General features: G+C 41.3%; 1 protein-coding gene across 1 annotated transcript in view; it reads right to left on the minus strand.

Moving 5' to 3' along the window:
• Nucleotides 1–19,831, minus strand: part of MAPKAPK2 (MAPK activated protein kinase 2) — a 57,619-nt gene that overhangs the window by 22,610 nt on the left and 15,178 nt on the right. The window lies entirely within an intron of this gene.

Below are 19,831 nucleotides of genomic sequence, written 5' to 3' on the forward strand. Positions count from 1 at the left end.
CAGACTGAGGATTGAATTGATGTCCCTGAGATAAGCCAACAGACATCTAAAGTGTATGTCAACTAATGCGGACACTGACCAAAAATAAGAATAAATAAATAACTCAATGACGTCTATGTATGCATGCTTTGATCTGAGCAGAGGTCACTGCGCAGGAGGGGGAAGAATGCAGTGACATCACCTATTGCACCATCCTGTGCTATTTATATATAGATAACACCATCATAATCCTGTGTGTGATAAGTGGTCTCTACAGAACAGGAAGTTTCGGCCTATTGCGAGGTTCAATGATTGGAGTGAAAGGCTACATTTCAGGATTTTGTTTAATTGGAGGTATAAAGCTTCAGTACCAAGCTCTCCTAATTCTAGGGGAAAGCCGTTGTACCCCTGTAAACCGTACTGCTCGTCCGGATTCTGGGAGGTTAGACCCCCCACCACCCATTGATGGCCCATCCTAAAGGCAGTTCTTCCAGAATGTATTTTAATATAATCACACACCAGACTGAAGCCACCAGAAGACTTACAAGCCTAAAAGGTTACAAACCCTGAACTGTGCATTTCTACATGTTGTTATACAGAGTTTCATATGAACCAGTGCAGCTTTTCAGGTTTGGGTACAAGTTATTACCTATAGGGGGCGTGCCTCACATGGTGATAATGCAGAGGAGCCTACAGACACGCCCCCAGGGAACCTGTGAGCCCCGCCCCCTTGTAAAGACCAGAAATATTACCACTAAATATAAAAAGCTCAATATGTCTGAAACCGTATGGCGGATAAAAATTCTACATATGCAGTACAGACCAAAAGTTTGGACACACCTCATTTAAAGATTTTCTGTAATTTCTTGACTATGAAAATTGTACATTCACACTGAAGGCATCAAAACTATGAATTAACACATGTGGAATTATATACTTAACAAAAAAGTGTGAAACAACTGAAAATATGTCTTATATTCTAGGTTCTTCAAAGTAGCCACCTTTTGCTTTGATGACTGCTTTGCACACTCTTGCCATTCTCTTGATGAGCTTCATGAGGTAGTCACCGGAAATGGTCTTCCAACAATCTTGAAGGAGTTCCCAGAGATGCTTAGCAAGCACGGTGGCGCAGTGGTTAGCACTGCAGCCTTGCAGTGCTGGGGTCCTGGGTTCAAATCCCACCAAGGACAACATCTGCAAGGAGTTTGTATGTTCTCCCCGTGTTTGCGTGTGTTTCCTCCGGGGTCTCCGGTTTCCTCCCACACTCCAAACACATACTGATAGGGAATGTAGATTGTGAGCCCCGGTGGGGACAGCGATGATAGTGTATGTGAAGCGCTGTGGAATATGTTAGCGCTATATAAAAATAAAGATTATTATTATTACTTGTTGGCCCTTTTGCCTTCACTCTGCGGTCCAGATCACCCCAAACCATCTCGATTGGGTTCAGGTCTGGTGACTGGAGGCCAGGTCATCTGGCGTAGCACCCCATCACTCTCCTTCTTGGTCAAATAGCCCTTACACAGCCTGGAGGTGTGTTTGGGGTCATTGTCCTGTTGAAAAATAAATGATGGCCCAAATAAACACAAACCAGATGGAATAGCATGCCGCTGCAAGATGCTGTGGTAGCCATGCTGGTTCAGTAGGCCTTCAATTTTGAATAAATCCCCAACAGTGTCACGAGCAAAGCACCCCCACACCATCACACCTCCTCCTCCATGCTTCACGGTGGGAACCACAAAGACACAAAGGTTGGAACCAAAGATCTCAAATTTGGAGTCATCAGACCAAAGCACAGATTTCCACTGGTCTAATGTCCATTCCTTGTGTTCTTTAGCCCAAACAAGTCTCTTCTCCTTGTTGCCTGTCCTTAGCAGTGGTTTCCTAGCAGCTATTTTACCATGAAGGCCTGCTGCACAAAGTCTCCTCTTAACAGTTGTTGAAGAGATGTGTCTGCTGCTAGAACTCTGTGTGGCATTGACCTGGTCTCTAATCTGAACTGCTGTTAACCTGCGATTTCTGAGGCTGGTGACTCGGATAAACTTATCCTCAGAAGCAGAGGTGACTCTTGGTCTTCCTTTCCTGGGGCGGTCCTCATGTGAGCAAGTTTCCTTGTAGCACTTGATGGTTTTTGCAACTGCACTTGGGGACACATTCAAAGTTTGCCCAATCTTTCGCACTGACTGACCTTCATTTCTTCAAGTAATGATGGCCACTCGTTTTTCTTTACTTAGAATTTGTATTATGGCAAGAAAAAAAAGCAGCTAACAGTCTATTCAGTAGGACTATCAGCTGTGTATCCACCAGACTTCTGCACAACACAACTGATGGTCCCAACCCCTTTTATAAGGCAAGAAATCCCACTTATTAAACCTGACAGGGCACACCTGTGAAGTGAAAACCATTTCCAGTGACTACCTCTTGAAGCTCATCAAGAGAATCCCAAGAGTGTGCAAAGCAGTCATCAAAGCAAAAGGTGGCTACTTTGAAGAACCTAGAATATAAGACATTTTCAGTTGTTTCACACTTTTTTGTTAAATATATAATTCCACATGTGTTAATTCATAGTTTTGATGCCTTCAGTGTGAATGTACAATTTTCAAAGTCATGAAAATACAGAAAAATATTTAAATGAGAAGGTGTGTCCAAACTTTTGGTCTGTACTGTATATCCACACAACAGCCAAGGGAGCAGCAGAGAAAGTAAGAGCAAAAACTGGCCACTCAGGACCTGGTGACAGCTCCTCTAAATCACATTATTTCAAGCAGATATTAATCCCTTTAGCTTTCTGTGTATGTTCCTTTTGGCATGAATTACATTGTTTCAAAGCCAATCTATTCCTGTTAGGCAAACAAAGTTTAATGGTTATTGCTACTGAATAATAAACATAAATCTGCTGACAAAAGGGACAGGGTTTTTATTTTATTTTTTACAATTTTAGAGGAGGAAAAAGAAAACAGAGAAAGGAAACATTTTCTCAAAAGTCAGATCATGGAAAATGTAGAGTGACGTATAAAAATGAAATGTTCAAGCAGGACTAGAGTAAACACGCGATATTCAGTATTAGTCATCCATGGATAATATGTAAAAAGAAAAATTAGCACAAGAGAAAACGTTGAAATAAAAGTAGTAATCTCGTAAATGAGAAAAAGAACACAAATCGTAAGATCATATGTTATTGGTTGTTGTCCTGCTGCAGAATAAATTTTGAGCCAATCAGATGCTTCTCTGATGGTATTGCATAATGGATCTGCCTGTATATCTCATTGATTACACTATTAATCCTAACCAAATCCCCAACTCCATTTGCTGAATTGCAGCCTAAAACTTGCAAGGAGCCTCCACCATGCTTCACTGTTTGCCTGGAGAACAGTTCAATGAGTGTCCAGGCAATCAGCAAACAAACTACCTTCTGTTGCAGCCAAAGGATATGTGCCCACGATCAGGATCAGTGGATAAGATTTCTACAAATCCCATGTCCACTATGCGTCTGTGTACCTGCGGATCACCCGTGGAAACTGACATGCGGTGCGTCTTTAAAGACCCGCAGCATGTCAATTTCTCTTGCAGGTCTGCTAGTGGACTTTCCCTATACATTCTATAGATTAACACCAATGAGGAAAGTCCGCATGTGAAAAAAAAAAAAAAAAAATTGTGCTGCTCATTTGCATATATGAGGGCAGAAGTCGCGCGGCTGCTCAGCAGCGTCAAGGGCCGCAGCGGCTCCTTAACATAGGCACATACCCAAATATTTCACATTTTGACTCATCAGTCCAGAACACCTGCTGCCATTGTTCTCCACCCAGTTCCTATGTTTTCATGCATAATATAGTCATTTAGCCTTGTTGTCATGTCAAAGGAATGGCTTTTTGGCCGCCATGAAGATCCACGAGTGGAACTTAAAGAAAAAAAAAACTATAATTGAAAGGTTGACACCTGTTCTCTGTTCGAGAGACTTTCCTGATATTAGCATACAAATACTGATCAAATATACCAATGTGTGAATGAGACCTTATGTGAGAGCCGGAAGTTGCTTTTACAATGTAAGGCCTAGTTCACATGTCAGTGTTTAGCCATGTATGTAAGCGGTACTGGTTCCATCAGTGTGTCTGATTTCCGGTATAGTTAAAGAATTAAATGACAAAGCCTCTCCTATGCTTCACAATGATGACGCGTGCAGCACAACGCTATACGTGTTTCACAGACCTATAGACTTGTATTGGCCCTCGTCATCTGTGCTGCCGGGAAAAACACGGACATGTGAACAGCACCATAGGTTATACATCAGAGTAGTTTAGGTTTCCAGCAGTGTAAAAGTTCTCATTTCTTCCACTCCCTAATAAATGGTAATTTAATTAGACACCATCACAATGTTACTCTTCTTTGCTTGCTTGGGCAGGACAGTATTATGTCACATCTCACGGCATGTATTAACGCATCCTGAAAATTCTCGTTGGTTCAGACGAAGGGGGAAAAAAAAAAAAAGGGTGTACTTGAAAGTCAACCATGACATGGTATAAAAAGGACTGTTTTTGTTTGTTTTGTTAACACTGAAATCTATAGAAAACGGATACGGATCTTTTAAATGGCCATCAGTTTTCTTCCAGTTGAATCAGATCCAGTAACTTAAAAAAAGGATCATTTTCAAATGAAAGAAAAATGATGGCTAATTAACGGATTCGTTTTTCATGAACTTCAATGTTAAAAAAAATGGATTCAGTTAAAATCTGATTTGTTTTTTTTTTGCCGGAGAGAAAAATAAAATGTTTCTGTGCAACTTTTTTGCCAACGGATTGCTGCTGGTTCCGTTCTAACAGATGATTACTGGACATGTGAACACAGCCTTAAGAGGGTGGTCTACGAGAAGGAACCCTTACATGGACTGCTGGTTTAATAGCAAAGCCATTAGGCAGCAGCTAGTTGGTGCTTGGCTTTATCTTCTGAGTGCCAGTAATGGTGCTGTCACTTCTGGCTCTGTCTATCAATTTCTGCAGGATATACAAAACAGGTAAAATTAGGTTCTTGCTATGCACCCAATCTCTGTTCACACTTGTGTTTAAGTCGTACAAATTATAAGGCCAAATTTAGACAGCAGTGTCTCAAGGACTGATTAAGGACCGGCCAAGGGTCTGGTGCCCAATACTCAGTCCCATATGCCCATAAAAAAAAAAAAAAATAAAAACCCTAATCGTGGACATTCCCCGCAATCAGCTGATAATATGTGTAAACAGAACAATCCTGGACCTGGGAAAAAACCTGCTTAGAAAAGAGGAATCAGAAGAAAATAATATATTACTAACATATTCCACAAAGCAAAAATTCCCAAGGAAGTCACTGTTCCTACAGCAAAGGCTTACTGCAAATGATAAGCCTCAGAGCTTGGTTAGGTACAATGGCTATAAAAAGCTTACATACCCCTGCTGAGATGCCAAGCTTGTCATCATACCAAGAAGAAACATTTAAGAACTTTTTCCACCTTTTTTTTGGGGGGGGGGGGGGGTTAATAAAATGAAAATAATGTGGCTGCACAAGTGTGAACATCCTCAGATCATTGGGAATGGTGTTCAAAATTAATCAATCACATTTAAACTAGTGTTAAATAGTACTCAATACACTGCTGCCGTCTTTTATAGTGATGCTATAAAATATTCATTATAGTGATTAACCCTATATAACGTTTAGATGTTCTAGTAGGATTTTCCTGACATTCTTAGATGCATTTTCAGCAAAAGCCATGTTCTGTAAGCGTTACAACACAGTAAAGGGATTCTCATTGCTAAAAGCTAATCAGTCAGGAGAAAGGGACAACATTTCCAAAACCTTATACAGGTGTATATCACTAAATTAGAATATCAACAAAGAGTTAATTTATTTCTGTTCTTCAATACAAAAAGTGAACCGCATATATTATATAGAGTCATTACAAACAGAGTGATCTATTTCAAGTGTTTATTTCTGTTAATGTTGATGATTATGGCTTACAGCCAATGAAAACACAAAAGTCATTATCTCAGTAAATTAGCATAATTAAAAAACACCACCTGCAAAGGCTTCCTAAACATTTAAAAAGGTCCCTTAGTCTGTTTCAGTAGGCTCCACAATCATGGGGAAGACTGCTGACTTGACAGATGTCCAGAAGGCAGTCATTGACACACTCCACAAGGTCCCAGAGTTCCAATTTTCATTTGGAAATCAAAGTCTGGAGGAAGAGTGGAGAGGCACACAGTCCAAGCTGCTTGAGGTCTAGTGTGAAGTTTCCACAATCAGTGATGGTTTGGGGAGCCATGTCATCTGCTGGTGTAGGTCCACTGTGTTTTATCAAGACTAAAGTCAGCGCAGCCGTCTACCAGGAAATTTTAGAGCACTTCATGCTTCCCTCTGCCGACAAGCTTTTTGGAGATGGAAATTTCATTCTCAAGCAGGACTTGGCACCTGTCCACACTGCCAGAAGTACTAATACCTGGTTTACAAACAACAGTATCACTGTGCTTGATTGGCAGCAAACTCGCCTGACCTTAACACCATAGAGAATCTATGGGGTATTGTCAAGAGGAAGATGAGAGACACCAGACCCAACAATGCAGACGAGCTGAAGGCTGCTATCAAAGCAACCTGGGCTTCCATAACACCTCAGCAGTGCCACAGGCTGATCGCCTCCATGCCACACCACATTGATGCAGTAATTGATGCAAAAGGAGCCCCGACCAAGTATTGAGGGCATTTACTGAACATACATTTCAGTAGGATAACATTTCGGATTTTAAAAACATTTTTTCAAGCTGTTATAAAGTATTCTAATTTACTGAGATAATGACTTTTGTGTTTTCATTGGCTGTAATCCATAATCATCAACATTAACAGAAATAAACACTTGAAATAGATCACTCTGTTTGTAATGACTATATATTAGTTTCACTTTTTGCATTGAACTGAAATAAATAAACTTTTTGATGATATTCTAATTTAGTGAGATGCACCTGTATATACACTGACTGTCATCAAGAAGTGGCAAAAGTGACATTACTTAAAGCTGAACAGGTCTCAAAAATTGATGAAAAGACAAGAAGAAAATTGGTCAGAGAGGCTGCCAGGATGCTTACAGCAACATAAAAAAAGTGCTGCAGGAATGTGTGTAAAGTACTGGATGCGACATGTTCCCAAATTCTTCATATGTTTAGCCTATTGGGTAGGGTGGCAAGATGGAAGACTTTGCTTACCAACAAAAACATCATCAAGTCCAGCTAGGTTTTTTCCAAAATCTACATAAAGTCTGCCAAAGGTTTGTGAGAAAACATGTTATGGTCTGACGCTACCAAGAATGAACTTTTTGGCCACAATTGTTAAACATGTGTTTTATGCAATGGCAACACTGGGAATCACAAAAATAACACCATACCCACAGTGAAGCATGGCAGAGGCAGCATTATGATTTGGGACAGTTTTTGGGTATTTCAATCTGTCAAGGTGGAAGAAATTATGAACAGTTCCAAATATCAGTCAATTCTGCAACAAAACCTTCCAGCCTCTGCTAAATATCTAAACATGAAGAGGAATTTCACCTTTTAGCATGACAACACTAAGCTACATTCAACTACATTCAAATCAACACCAGAATTGCTTCGCCAGAAGAAGTTCAGAGTTTTGGAATGGCCCAGTCAGAACCCAAATCTGAATCCAATTGAAAATTTGTGGGTGGCCTGAAAAGGGCACTATAAAGAGTAGTTGCCCTCACAATCTGACAGATTTGAACGCTACTACAAGGAAGAGTGAGCAAAGACTAATTCTAGAGATCCCATGCTGATAGACTCCTACTTAAAAAGACTCAATGCCATCATAAAATCAAAGGGTACTTCAATAAAAGTATTAGTTTAAGGCTGTGTGCCCACGATGCGTTTAAGCGTTTCCGCAGCGGAAAAAAAATGCAGAAACGCTTAAAAAACGCATGGTAGAAGGGCAGCAATGTTCCCCAATGATAATCTGCATGTGCTGTGCACATGCTGCGGAAATTTCCGCTGCGGATTATCATTGCGGAAAAAAACGCAGCACTACCAATTATTTTGCAGAAGCGCTGCGTTTTCGCCGCCATTGACTTGCATTAGAATGAGTGCATTCCGCTTCACTAGATAAAGACATGCAGAATGCACGCGTTCCAATGTGCGGATGGTACCCGGGTGTGGAGGACAGGAGACTCTCCTCCGGACCCAGGTACCATAGAAACTGTGAAAAAAAGAAAATAAAAAATAAAAGATTATACTTACCTTCTGACGGCCCCCGCTGCACTTGTCCTTTCATGCCAGCAGCTAGCGATGGACTGAAGTACCAGCGCCAACGTCAGTCATGTGACGGGTCACGCGACGCTGACGTCGGCAGGTCCTTCAGTGTACCACTGCGGGCAGCCAGGACAGAGGGAATCAAGACAGCGCGGGCCATCAGAAGGTAAGTATATATTTATTTTTTTATTTTTTACCATTCTTTCGGTCACACTATATAAATCCATGCCGGTTGCATGGATTTATATAGTGTGACCAAGTTGACAAGCACTTTCCAAGTGATGCTAAAATCGCTTGGAAAGCACTTGACAACCCGCATGCGGAAATGCATGTGAAGAACGCTTCACATCCGCATGTACAATCCGCATGCGTTTTTTTCTGCTAGGGAGATGCAGAAACGCTCAGGAAAAAACCCGGAGCATTTCTGCATCATGGGCACATAGCCTAAGGGTGTGCATATTTATGCAACCCAGTGTTATTTTTCTTTTTCCACCCAAAAAGATTTGTTGATTTTTTAATTGTACAGATAAGCGACATTAAAAGGTGGAAAAAAGGTCTGAAATTAGTCTTCTTGGTATGCTTTTTTTTACATGACAAAAACCTGGCACTTTAACAGGGATGTGGATTGTTTTTATATCTACTGTATATAATGAGTAATATTAGCCTGGGGTCATTTTTATCAACACATTAAAATGCAAGTTTTTCAACAAAACTAAACTCCGGGGATCATTTGCACTAATAAGAACCCTTCTTTTACTGTAATCAGTAGTATACATAAACCTAATTACAAGCAAAGCTCCATCGTAAATAAAGTATGCAATTAGATCTACCAGAAAAAAGAAAGGTATCTAATAGCATCTGAAATAAAGGTCTTTAGAAGGGTGGTTGTTTGTTTTGGAGAAGAATGTGGCTTGGCAACTTTCCCAGATCATTTTATTTTCAATTTGTCATTTTAAAAAGGGAAAATGTCACCAGGTTTGTGTCACGAAGACCAAGATTTCATCAATGTATCACTTACAGGGCTGCTTGCTATAGTTTTGATAAAGGGAAAAAAATGCAAAAAAAAAAAAAACACAAAACACTTAGCTTCAGATTATCACTAGAAGGCTAGTAAACTTTGCTACCATGTAATCCTCCATAATCATGATTTATGTATGTCAAGCCCCTACCATTGAGTTACAGCCATCTGTGTACACTCTGCATAGGCAGAAAGCTGCCAATCAGTGGAGTAAGGGGGTTATACAGGGCTCAGCATTTGAGATCTGGTAGATCTGCAGCAGGTAAAACAGTGATTTTATCAGAACAGCAGCAAGCAGCCCAGTAAGTGATACATCGCTTGAATCATGTGGCTCAGTAGCAGAAGCCTAGTGACAGATGCCCTTTAATATCAGCTTGTCGTCATTTGTTTAGATCTAAGGGATTAAAACTGTTGTGTTTATCAGTACACATGAAGATCACAAGGTGCATGGCTTGTCATAGCAGTTATCTGAGCAAATTAAGTAATACAGTGACGGGTTCTCTTTAATAGCAGCAGAGAGACATACACTTTACGCTTTCAATTACTTATTTCTATTCATGATCTGGAAGATGCACAACAAAACTTTTATCCAGAGATCTAGGTCAGCCTGACCTCAGACAAAGATAAAGGAGTGTCCATGACTTACAATAGCATACCATAAACTGTGCCAGTTCAAACTAGCTTGCAAAGAATGGACGATGAAAAAAAAAATAATTATCTATACTAAACAATTTTGGGTACAGATTTAGCTCAAGTAAAGGCGAGTTCACAACACCCAACTTATAGCATTAAATGAAGACAGACTGGCAAATATTTACCGATTGGCAATCCTTTAATAGCCTTTTAAGACAGGCAGGCTGTTTAAGGGCTATTTGACCAAGAAGGAGAGTGATGGGGCGCTACGCCAGATGACCTGGCCTCCACAGTCACCACACCTGAACCCAATCGAGATGGTTTGGGGTGAGCTGGACCGCAGAGTGAAGGCAAAAGGGCCAACAAGTGCTAAGCATCTCAGGGAACTCCTTCAAGATTGTTGGATGATTGTTCTCATCAAGAGAATGCCAAGAGTGTGCAAAGCAGTCATCAAAGCAAAAGGTGGCTACTTTGAAGAACCTAGAATATAAGACATATTTTCAGTTGTTTCACACTTTGTTAAACATATAATTCCACATGTGTTAATTCATAGTTTTGATGCCTTCAGTGTGAATGTACAGTTTTCAAAGTCATGAAAATACAGAAAAATATTTAAATGAGAAGGTGTGTCCAAACACACACACACATATACATATACATATATATATATATATATATATACACACACATACATACATACACACACACACACACAGGGTGGTCCAAAAGTAGGTGGACAGAAAGTGTAATAAGGTTATGAAGGGGGAGATTTATCAAACATGGTGTAAAGTGAAACTGGCTCAGTTGCCCTTAGCAACCAATCAGATTCCACTTTTCTTTCCTCACAGACTCTTTGGAAAATGAAAGGTGGAATCTGATTGGTTGCTAAGGCCAACTGAGCCAGTTTCACGGATCTAGTTTTCACAGATAGATCTCCCCCAAATCTTTTTTCTTTTCAGATAAGACATAATGGCAAATAATTTAAATACAGATCAAAGATAATGGATTTTAGCAGAGTATTGGAAATCTCAAAATGCTGAAACCATTAGAGCAAATTGGGTTGAAACATTTGGTAGTCAAGCCCCAAAGAGACAAAACATTTACCGCATTCATGACAAATTCAATGCCACTGGCTCAATCCTTAATGCTCCAAAAACTGGTCGACCCAAAACAGTCTGTACAGAAGATAATAAACAACTTGTTGCTGAAACATTTGTTCAGAGTCCAAAAAAGTCACCAGAAGAGCCTCTTTGGAATTGGGAATTTCACGAGCTTCTATCATGCGAATCCTGGAATCTATTGGGTGGAAAGCTTATCGTTCACGTCTAACTCATGGTTTATTGGAGGATGATCCAGATCGGCGGCTGCAATTTAGTGTTTGATAAATCTCCCCCTTCATAACCTTATTAAACTCTGTCCACCTACTTTTGGACCACTATATATATATATATATATATATATATATATATATATATATATATATATATATATATATATATATATATATATATATATATATATATATATATATATATATATATATATATATATATATATATATATATATATATATATATATATATATATATATTTTTATTATATTATATATTATATATTATATATTATATATTATATATATATATATATATATATATATATATATATATATATATATATATATATATATATATATATATATATATATATATATATATATATATATATATATATATATATATATATATATATATATATATCCTTATTTTTTAGTTAAAAAGAAATGAAGATATTTAGTGTCATCAGGTCCAGAAAAGTTTGATCAAAATATATATTTTTATTATAGCTCTTAGAAAAAGGGGCCAAAAACAAAATGAAAAAAAAAAAAAATTAGCTTGAACAGGAAGTGAGGTATGTCTATTGCAGGGCAAAGATGACCACAATGGGCAGGATGGCTAACAATAGCCCCCATGTCCTCAGACAACACTGCAGTCCTTTTGGTAGTGTAACGTACAAGAGACTGCATGATGCACCAATACAAGAATAAAAAACACCAAGTCGCCTTACACCATACAAATTCACCTAAACTCCCATCAATAACAAGTGGAGATAAATCAGAGAAGCCACCATTCACAGCACACAGGCATAAACAACATCGCACTAAACATTCACATGAAAATGGCTGAAGGAGTCCCCTTACAGGAAGAAGGCAGCTCAAACATCCCTGTCATGCATGAGCTGATGTGGAAAGAATCCTTCGCCTCAGTGCTGATGTAACCACAGGAGGACCTTACTTGGCCACCAACAATGAAGAAATGTGCTATGGAGTCGCAGTCGAGGAGTCAAAGTCCATTTTGGTGGAGTCAGTATAAAATGGACCGACTCCGACAATTGGGTACAGTAGTAAGATGCAGTATATGCTGAATATTTTTTCATAAGAATTTGGGAAAGTTATGAAATGTCCTATAAATGTCTGTTCTATTCCTGATCTAAAGATCTCGGCTTTTGGTTGAGATTAATCTGTGCTGCACTTTATGTACATGCTCAGTAGTGAGGCTCCTCCACAGATCAGAGGAAAAAGGCACTGGGAAGGAATACCTGCACTCATCTCAAAACTGTTAGAGTAACCAGGAAATACCGTAGCTTGATTATTGTATCATAATGGTGATTAAAAGCCTGATGTTATCATTTTACGACAGTAGATTTAGCACTTAAGCATAAGCCATGTGTGAGGGAGATGGAGTCAGAGAAATTGAGGAGTTGGAGTGGGAGGTTTGTCATACCGACTCCACAGCCCTGGAATAGAGCTCCTGAGGTAACAATCCTTTAGGCCAAATTCAAACGTCCATGAAACGGGTCTCCCAAACCAAACTCAACACCCTCATATATGCCTATAAGGCTATTCTCAGCTGAACTTGATGGACATTTGTCCCTTTTCAACCAACTATGTAACAGAGTCCGGGTCGGACGGACGTCTGAATTCAGCTTAGTATGAGGGAAATGTTTCTCACATATGTGGTTCAGTTACACAAGTTTACAATGACCCGATTTACTGCAACATTTTGTCTGCTGTGTGCCATAAGTAAGATGGAGGAGGATTTCAGGACTCCTTGACTCAGCACTCAAGAGATTACAACACAATTGCTGTACAAGTGCCGGTCAGAGGGCAATAACAGGAAACGGAGAGAAGGCGGCAAGAAAGTTAATCTGTTCATTACATCCGAGGCCTCGGGAATATTGCTTAATGGAATATACTGTACACTGTGCTTGTTGGTGTGATACACATTAGATCAACACATTTATCCACAACACTGAATAACGGAATGAAAACAAGAACAAGCTTTCAAGTCCTGTCAGATCTGATGATAGACACATTGTATCGGGTGTTCATGCTGGATTTCCATGTGCTGACTGTCATTTACACAGGTCAGTCACAATTCTATGCACACAGAACGACTGTAAGCCTATGTGCCCACGATGCAGAAATGCTCCAGATTTTTCCTGAGCGTTTCTGCATCTCCCTGGCAGAAAAAACGCATGTGGATTTTACATGCGTTTTTCCTGCCAGGGACATGCAGAAATGAAGCGATCTTCACATGCATTTCCGCATGCGGGTTGACAAGCGCTTTCCAAGCGATTTTAGCATCACTTGGAAAGTGCTTGTCAACTTGGTCACACTATATAAATCCATGCAACCGGCATGGATTTATATAGTGTGACCGAAAGAATGGTTAAAAATAAAAAAATAAATCTATACTTACCTTCTGATAGCGCCCGGTGTCTTGCTTCCCTCTGTCCTGGCTGCCGGCAGCGGTAGAGTGAAGAACCTGCCGACGTCAGCATCGCGTGACCCGTCACATGACTATGACGTCAGCGCAGGTCCTCCAGTCCACCGCTATCTGCCGGCATGGGAAGACGAGCGCAGCGGGGGCCGTCAGAAGGTAAATATAAATTTTTTTTTTTTTTTTTTTTTTCTTCTTCACAGGTTCTATGGTACCCGGGTCCGGAGGAGAGTCTCCTGTCCTCTAGACCTGGGTACCATCCGCACATTGAACGCATGAATTCCGCATGTGCTTATCTAGTGAAGCGGAATGCACGCGTTCCAATGCAAGTCAACGGCGGCGAAAACGCAGAGCTTCCGCAAAATAATTGGTAGTGCTGTGTTTTTTTTCCCGCAATAATAATCCGTAGCGGAAATTTCCGCAGCATGTGCACAGCACATGCGGATCATCATTGGGGAACATGGCAGGCCTTTTAACATGCGGTTTTTAAGCGTTTCTGCAGCGTTTTTGCCGCTGCAGAAACGCATCGTGGGCACACAGCCTTAACATGATATTCTATACAGACAGCACAATCCGTTTATTAGCAGCGATAACAGAGCAATTTGCTGTTGGTAATGAAGATTTCAAAATTGGATTAAAAAGCGCATTCGACAAACAAGCATTTTTCTCATTTGTTGGGTGCTAGCCGGCCTGTTCAAAGATTATAGATGGAAAACAAGCGCTCCTACCTGGATCATCAGACCACTTAAATTGGAGCCATCAATCATCAGGATGGAGGAAATACAAGTTGTAGCAAGCACCAGATTGCCTACAAGGTTAAACCACTACCGATCTACCATTTATCACTTACACCAGGGGTCAGTAACCTTTTTTGGCTGAGACAGCCATGAACGCTACAGATTTTAAAATGTAATTCCGCGAGAGCCATACAATATTTTTAAAACTAAATACAAGTAAATGTGTGCATTTTATGTAAGACCGACACTTTTAAAAGTACAATAAGTCTCTGAATTCTTTTTAATAACGTTGTTAAGCTGTTGCTAACCAATGATGAATAAAGTACTTCTTACCATTAATGTGACTTCTGGTGCTGCATGGTTTTGCTGATGGCTTTGTAGTCTGGTTGATACGTGGAGAGGTTGAGCTTCATGCAGGCGTTGAGACTTCCATCCGTTAAATGTGATCGTAGGTTGGTCTTAATGTTCTTTAGATGTGAGCAAGACTGCTCACATGCATACGTAGAGCCAAACATTGTCAGTACAGCAATACTCACACGCTGAAGTGTTTGGTATGTGATAGGAAGTGCGTTCCAAATTTTGACAATCAGCTAATCCGCGGATTGAAATTTTTTCATTTCTCGCCACTTGCGTTTGCTCGCCAACTCTGCTTGCTGTTGTGCAAGCCTTTCCAAATCTTCATTCAGTGACTTGACCTTATTCACCCACATGTCCGAGGCCTTCAGGTCAGCAGCTTGTAGCTCAAAATCTCTGACGGAGACATCGGGGATGTAACTCAGGTCGGCGCTGTCCACTGCACACTCGTGTGGATGGGTGATGAACTTAAAAAGACGAGTGAGCTCACGAAATTCTCCAAAGCGCGCTTTGAATGACTGCAGGAGATTAGAGGTGAAGCCCCCTAGCTGCTGAAGATCAAGATGTTGAGCAGGGTCACTTGCTGTGCATGAATCTTTAAACTCTCCACTTTTTCAAAGTGTAGTAAACGACCCGTTTCAATGTCGGTGATGAAGAGTTCTAGCTTGTTTTCAAATGCAAACACTGCTTGTTGAAGGGAGAAGACTGTATTTCCAACACCTTGCATTTTCACATTGAGCAGGTTCAGATGTTCAGTCATGTCCATGAGATAGTAGAACTTCAGGAGCCACTCAGTGCTAGCTATCTGAGGATGCTCGACGTTTTTCATTTCAAGAGAAGTCCGGATTTCGCTCAGACAAGCCACGAAATGGCTGAGCACCTTCCCGCTCGACAACCAACGCACATTGCTGTGCAGAAGCAGACCAGGATAATTATTTCCAACTTCATCCAGCAGTGTTTTAAACTAGAGATCATTTAAAACTCAGGCAACAATAAAGTTGACCACCTGAATGACCAGCGACATCATCTCACCAACCTGCTCGCCACACATCTGAGCACAAAGCGCCTCCTGATGTAGGATGCAGTGAAAACTTGGGATAGGTCTCTTTTCATGTGCACGAAGAAGCGATAAAAATCCTCTGTTTTTCCCCACCATGCACGGAGCACTATCAGTACACACCAAAATAAGTTTATCCATTGGTAGATTTTTTTTCTTTAGCGAGCTCAGTGAAAGACTTGAATAAATCCTCCTCTCTTGTTGTCCCTTTCATAGGCAAAACAGCAAGACTTTCCTCGCGGAAAACGTGCAGCGTAGCAGCAACTGAGCTCCGATCGCTCAAGTGCCGCTCTAGCTGTCAGGAGAGCGGGCGCCTTATAGGGGCGACTGCTTCATGTGGTGTGGATCAGAAGCGGCAGCGCCATTTTAAACTATCAATGGCAGTTAGAGTGGTCACTCGTCTGGGAGCCAGATGCAGCCTTCAAGAAGAGCCACATCTGGCTCGCAAGCCATAGGTTCCCAACCCCTGACTTACACAGTAAGGCCGTGTTGGTGAGTTTTTTACCTCAGTATTTGTAAGCCAAAGCCATGAGTGGGTGATAAATACAGAAGTGGTGATGTGTTTCTATTATACTTTTCCTCTGAGGCCACGTTCACACGTTCAGTATTTGGTCAATTTTTTTTCCTCAGTATTTGTAAGCCAAAACCAGGAGTGGGTGATAAATACAGGAGTGGTGACGTGTTTCTATTATACTTTTCCTCTGATTGTTCCTCTCCTGGTTTTGGCTTACAAATACTGATGTAAAATACTCAATGTGTGCACATGGTCCAAGACGCTTTGGACTGGAATACCACTTTAATAAAACTAAAACATGAAAGCTGGCTGTGAATCAGCAAAAAATCTGAAAATAAGGTTAAAAGGGACCTGCTGAAGATCTAGACCCCCTAACATGCCAGATTCTTTTTCCAAAACAGGTGATAATTGAAAGTTACATAATCTCTTAGTCAAGGTGAAAATAGACAAGGTCGGGCAGTCAGAGCTAGCCAATAGCTAAAAGTGTTTAGCTAACTGCTGTCTTGTACGTATGGACACCTTTCTTAAAGGGGCACTCGAGATGCAGGTCTTGCGTATTGCACTGACCAAGATCAGAAAGCAGTGGATTGGAGAAAACCTGTTTATATCAGAATATCCTTTGAAGAAAAGAAAATCACAGGCCACACTCCCTTATTGCAGCCGTGTACGTTTCACTCAGACAATCCAGCATTTTTGAGAGAACATACTTAGAAATGCCCTCTATACGTGAGGCAACTAGGATGACTAGTGGAAGGGGCAGGTACCCGGTGCTTCGACACTCCCCGCTCCACTTAACAGACAGGTCCCGCTCTAATACATATACACGTGTCAACCAAGAGAAGCGGGGCAGGAAGAAGCCAGCGCGGACCTGCCCTCGGATTCAGTAGTCAGGTTCCCTTTAGATGAATTGTAAGATTTTCTTTACAAAATCACCATACTGAAGCCCAACATAAGCTTCTGTAATATCCCCTCATACAGTACATTGTTTTTCCAAGCAGGTCTCCTCGAATCTCCCTCAGCTGAGATATTCTCTGGAAGGTCAGACGTAAGAGGACAAAGACATCCTTCAGCTATTCTTAGAATCCAGTAGCCAAGATAAATTCCACCAGAATCAGATACTAATCCCCCCCCCCCCCCCCGAGCCCACCCCGGAAACACAAGAGATCCGAAATAGCATCCTAACAAAAGGAAGACATTCCTTATTATGAAGAGCAGCAAACTGTGCTATTCCGCTGCATACACTGATCACATCCAGCCGCTGCCGAGCTATTAACAGCTGACCGATGGGGTGACGAACCATCCTAACATATTAAAGTAGGGGACAACTCCTTTAATGTCATGTCCGCTGCATCAGCTGCCATCATTGTGCTTTGTCACAATGTCTATGTAAAAGGGCATGTACTGAACATCATGTATTAAACAGGTTATGTAAAAACTGGACTGGTCAATACTTTTAGCACCTTCAAAGCAAGAAGTGGTTAAAAGAGGTTACAAAAGATGGAACATATGCACAGCAAGTCGTTTTGACAATGCAGTGAATAGACTCATTCTCTGATTTTTTTGTGTTTTTATTCAGGAGGAATCCACCTGAAAGACTGTGTGCGCACATACCCTTAATGGGTTAATCCTGGTAGACATGTAGCATATCACATTGCAGTGTATTCACAATTCTGGACACACTGAAAATCATACTTCGGAAATTGCTCCTTAAACCGGAGTCACATTAACAAGGAAAATAGCTCAGAAAAGAAAAATCCACTCATGGTAGACCAAAACTGCAAGCTGCTGATCTATCAATACTTCATTCTGTGGCCACAAATATGTCAGTAATCCTTCGCTGGCACCCGCGTTCAATACCTCATACATCATGGAGGAGATCGGAACGACACAGTCTTTCGAGTTTTTGCGGTATTCATTCCTTGCCATATATGCGCTAGCACAGGAGCTAGGTCAGAGATGGGAGCGGAGGCACTGCGAGGTTCTGTTTGAAGGAAAGCTGAAATGACTGGACTCTAGTTATTGCTGGATGATGACTGAACTCCTACAGGGTTCAGGCGGCCGTATTGGAAATTGTGCCCGTCATTGCACAGATTGCATTAGCGACAGGCTCTATTGTCCGTATTACAGACAGGTGTCGGCGCCATCTTTACATTGCATGCATTATACTGGTCAGGAAACCTCTGCATTTTTTTTCCATGCAGACTATGAGTACACTGCGTTATGTGCAAGATTATAAGATCATCTGAACGAGCCCTAAGGTGCCCATATACTTTAGGTCCTGTTTACATACTGCTTTTTTTTGGCAGAGGTATATGTCTACCTGTGCTTTGTGCTGAAGGTTTCTATCGTGCAGGCGAAGGGGAGTCGCTGTCACTTCCCGATGCAGTAGAAACCTGCGGCGCAGTGCACAGGCAGACGGGGCCGGGATGAAGCAAAGCGCGCTCTATGTGAGCGGCACTTTACGCATGCTCGAGAAGTCAGGGGGCACAGTGCACGTCACAGGGTGCTGTGATGTGCAGGGGAGGGGGAGGAATATGATAATTAAGCATATAGGTGGGGATTTGGGGGAATAATAAGCACATAGGCGGGGATTTCTTGGCGTCCCCCGGACGCCAAGCCTGTACAAAATAGAATTGATTAAAAACACTTTTCTCTGCAATCAGACCTCTGCTATGGGCCATACAGGTATGTATAGATTTATATTTCTATACCCTGCATGCCCATAGTAGCGGTCTGATATCTCCAAAGTGGTGACAGATTCCCGTTAAGGCAGGGGTGTCAAAATCATTTTTCACCAAGGGCCATATCAGCATTATGGTTGTAAGAAAAGGGCCGATTGTAGGGCAGACGTCCGTGCAACATGATAGAAGAATGGACTGCAATGCATGGACTGTCCCTGGGTAGCAGGGCTATATAAGAGAGCTGTCCCTGGGTAGTAGGCAGGGCTGTGGAGTTGGTAAGCCAAACTTCCGACTCCAACTGCTCAATTTCCATTACACCGACTCAGACTCCCTCATACATGGCTCATGTTTAAGTGATACATTTACTGTAGCACAGATTCATCTCTGCTAAAAGTTTAGACCCTTAGATCAGGAATAGGACAGACACTTATAGGACATTTCATAACTTTCCCAAATTCTTATGAGAAAAATATTCCCCACAAACTGCATTGAACTACTGTACCCAATTTATTATATATATTTTAGGAGTTGGTCCATTCTATCCCACGCCACCAAAACGGGCTCGGACTCCACAGCCCTGTTAGCAGGGCTATATAAGAGAGCAGTCCCTGGGCAGCAGGGCTATACAAGAGAGCAGTCCCTGGGCAGCAGGGCTCTATAAGAGAGCAGTTCAAGACGGACTGTTCTCTTTGCCAAGTACTGGCTGTATCTGCTTTGGCTCAAAGATGGAACCACACAAAAATGTTGGCTGACTGCGTTCACCAGCTCCTTGTGCCGGCTCCACCACCTCTGCTGAGCGCTGGCTGTGT

Source organism: Phyllobates terribilis, unplaced genomic scaffold (genome assembly GCF_046119375.1).
Source record: "Phyllobates terribilis strain yellow unplaced genomic scaffold, ASM4611937v1 Scaffold_2__4_contigs__length_985480577, whole genome shotgun sequence".
Classification (NCBI taxonomy): domain Eukaryota; kingdom Metazoa; phylum Chordata; class Amphibia; order Anura; family Dendrobatidae; genus Phyllobates; species Phyllobates terribilis.